The sequence below is a fragment of the Callospermophilus lateralis genome, chromosome 3 (genome assembly GCF_048772815.1).
Source record: "Callospermophilus lateralis isolate mCalLat2 chromosome 3, mCalLat2.hap1, whole genome shotgun sequence".
NCBI classification, from domain to species: Eukaryota; Metazoa; Chordata; class Mammalia; order Rodentia; family Sciuridae; genus Callospermophilus; species Callospermophilus lateralis.
The window spans coordinates 131,432,758-131,435,842 of NC_135307.1; positions in this window are offsets into that span (position 1 = coordinate 131,432,758).

Below are 3,085 nucleotides of genomic sequence, written 5' to 3' on the forward strand. Positions count from 1 at the left end.
AGCAAGAGAAACAATAAGAGAAGTAAATAGGGAGCCTACATCATGGGAACAAATATTTACTCCTCACACATCAGATAGAGCCCTAATATCCAGAATATACAAAGAACTCAAAAAATTAGACAATAAGATAACAAATAACCCAATCAACAAATGGGCCAAGGACCTGAACAGAAACTTCTCAGAGGAGGACATACAATCAATCAACAAGTACATGAAAAAATGCTCATCATCTCTAGCAGTCAGAGAAATGCAAATCAAAACCACCCTAAGATACCATCTCACTCCAGTAAGATTGGCAGCCATTATGAAATCAAACAACAACAAGTGCTGGCGAGGATGTGGGGAAAAGGGTTCTCTTGTACATTGCTGGTGGGGCTGCAAATTGGTGCGGCCAATTTGGAAAGCAGTATGGAGATTCCTGGGAAAGCTGGGAATGGAACCACCATTTGACCCAGCTATTGCCCTTCTCGGACTATTCCCTGAAGACCTTAAAAGAGCGTATTACAGGGATACTGCCACATCAATGTTCATAGCAGCACAATTTACAATAGCTAGATTGTGGAACCAACCCAGATGCCCTTCAATGGATGAATGGATTAAAAAAATGTGGCATCTATACACCATGGAGTATTACGCAGCACTAAAAAATGACAAAATCTTGGAATTTGCAGGGAAATGGATGGCACTAGAGCAGATTATGCTTAGTGAAGCTAGCCAATCCCTAAAAAACAAATACCAAATGTCATCTTTGATATAATGAGAGCAACTAAGAATAAAGCAGGGAGGAAGAGCAGGAAGAAAAGATTAACATTAAACAGAGACATGAGGTGGGAGGGAAAGGGAGAGAAAAGGGGAATTGCATGGAAACGGAGGGAGACCCTCATTGTTATACTAAATTACATATAAGAGGTTGTAAGTGGAATGGGAAAATAAACAAGGTGAGAAATGAATTACAGTAGAAGGGGTAGAGAGAGAAGATGGGAGGGGAGGGGAGGGGGGATAGTAGAGGATAGGAAAGGTAGCAGAATACAACAGTTACTATTATGGTATTATGTAAAAATGTGGATGTGTAACCCATGTGATTCTGCAATCTGTACTTGGGGTAAAAAAGGGAGTTCATAACTCACTTGAAGCTAATGTATGCTAATGTATGAAATATGATATGTCAAGAGCTTTGTAGGGTTTTGAACAACCAATAAAAAAAAAAAATGTGTTTGCTGTAATGTAAACCTTGTGGTGGAAAGGTAGCCATTTTGAGTCACCCCCACCCCCCTAGTTTCCCCAGCATATTTCCCTTTGTCCTCAGTCTTCCAACTATAGTGCCTCTAGTGTAATAGTGATCCAATCATAGCCCTTTCCCTTGCCCTTCCAATTTTATATTAGTCAATAATGTGTATTGCAACTCCTAAATCCACCTATCAGAGCAAGTGTCAGTGCTGTATGAGGGATAGAAACCTGGGCAGACTTCCTGCCCAGTATGCTTGCTTGCCAGATTTTTGGTAGCACAACCTTCTGCAAAAGTAAAATTTGCCTTGACAAGTAATTTTTGAGTACATGTCTGATTTCTTGTGGCAATCCACTATTTCTAATAATCTTCTTTCTATTTTTCTCATTATATGAACCATAGTTATTTTGGAATATTTATCTGATAAATCTAACATCTGAATCACTCATAGAATGAATTCTATTGTTCTCTTTTTCCTTTTCTCTTATTTTCAGCATTGTGGAGAGCAGTGACAGAGAATGGGAGAGCAGTATCTGACATTGGGGTCTCTGATGACCTCATGCCTATGGCATGCAGAGTGCTAGGGAATGTTCTGTGCAAGGGCACAGGATGCTTAGCTACTGTGGTAATGCCTTGCATGAGGAGGCTCTGTGCAAGAGTCTTATCAGCTTTGACCTTGATCTCAGGCACATAACTCCTGGGAATAGAGGGATTCTCTTACTAGACAACAACAATGTTTCACTAGCTCTGTTACTCCTGAGCCTGCCCACTTAACAGTAACTTTAAACAATGGACCTTCTTGAGAGCTACACAAAGCTCCTAAAATTGCACATTGCAACTGTGGATTGCAACTGTGGAAAACCTACATTGATGTTTCTAGTTTCTGTAACTTTCCTGAATACAAAGCATAATGTTCGCATATTATTTCACCTGATAATGAGATGTACTTACATAAAGTTTGCTGGTGTAACTCTTGAGATCTGCTTTTCCATCACAGAGCAGCACTCCACCTAACCCCAGTTTTACCTTCAAAATCATCTGCGAGTGTGAGTCTTTACTTTTCTTATCCCCCTTTGTCCCTTGCTGGAACTTGCAAGTTTGGCTGCACTGGTCACAGCTCAGCATGACTCATAATTTTAATTATTTCCTGACAACACAGTAGAAGAAAAAATGTAGAGTCTCTGGTCCAGCATGGTGGCAAACATCTGTAATCCCAGGCCCTTGGAAGGCTGAAACAGGAAGACTGCAAGTTTGAGGCCAGCCTCTGTGATTTAGCAAAAGCCTATCTCATAATAAAAACAAGAAAATAAAGACAGGCTGGGGATGTAGATCATTGGCAGAGTACCTCTGAATCAATCACCAGTGCTGGGTGGGGGGGGGATATAAGAGTCTCTGGATGATATATATCTCTTAAAACAGACCACCTTAAACCTGTCAATGATTAGTTTTAAGCTATTTCATTTTGTTCTTGTAACTAGTGTGTAACCCTTACTTCTAGGGCATGCCTATGGCTTTTCACTCAAAAGCCCCTTATATTTCCCAAGGCTCATCCATCTTCCTGGAATTTGAATTATGTAGTCTCTGTTTGTGCAACACATCTGAAGGCTCTATTTACCTTTTAGTCTCTTAGCTACTGTAGTTTCTCTCTGTCCATGTACAGTTTAGAGAAGCTGTCCAGTAGCATGAAGTAAATTTATATGCAGATTTTTAGATTTAATTCTCTGTAGTTTCTTCCTTTCTAGTATGTTTTTCCTCAGCTATTTTGGCAACCTCACCTTGTGCTTCCTTAATTCTTTCTGCTTGGGAAATAAACAAACAAACAAAAAAAAAATTAGAAGATGCCCCCAGAGAAAGAAATCT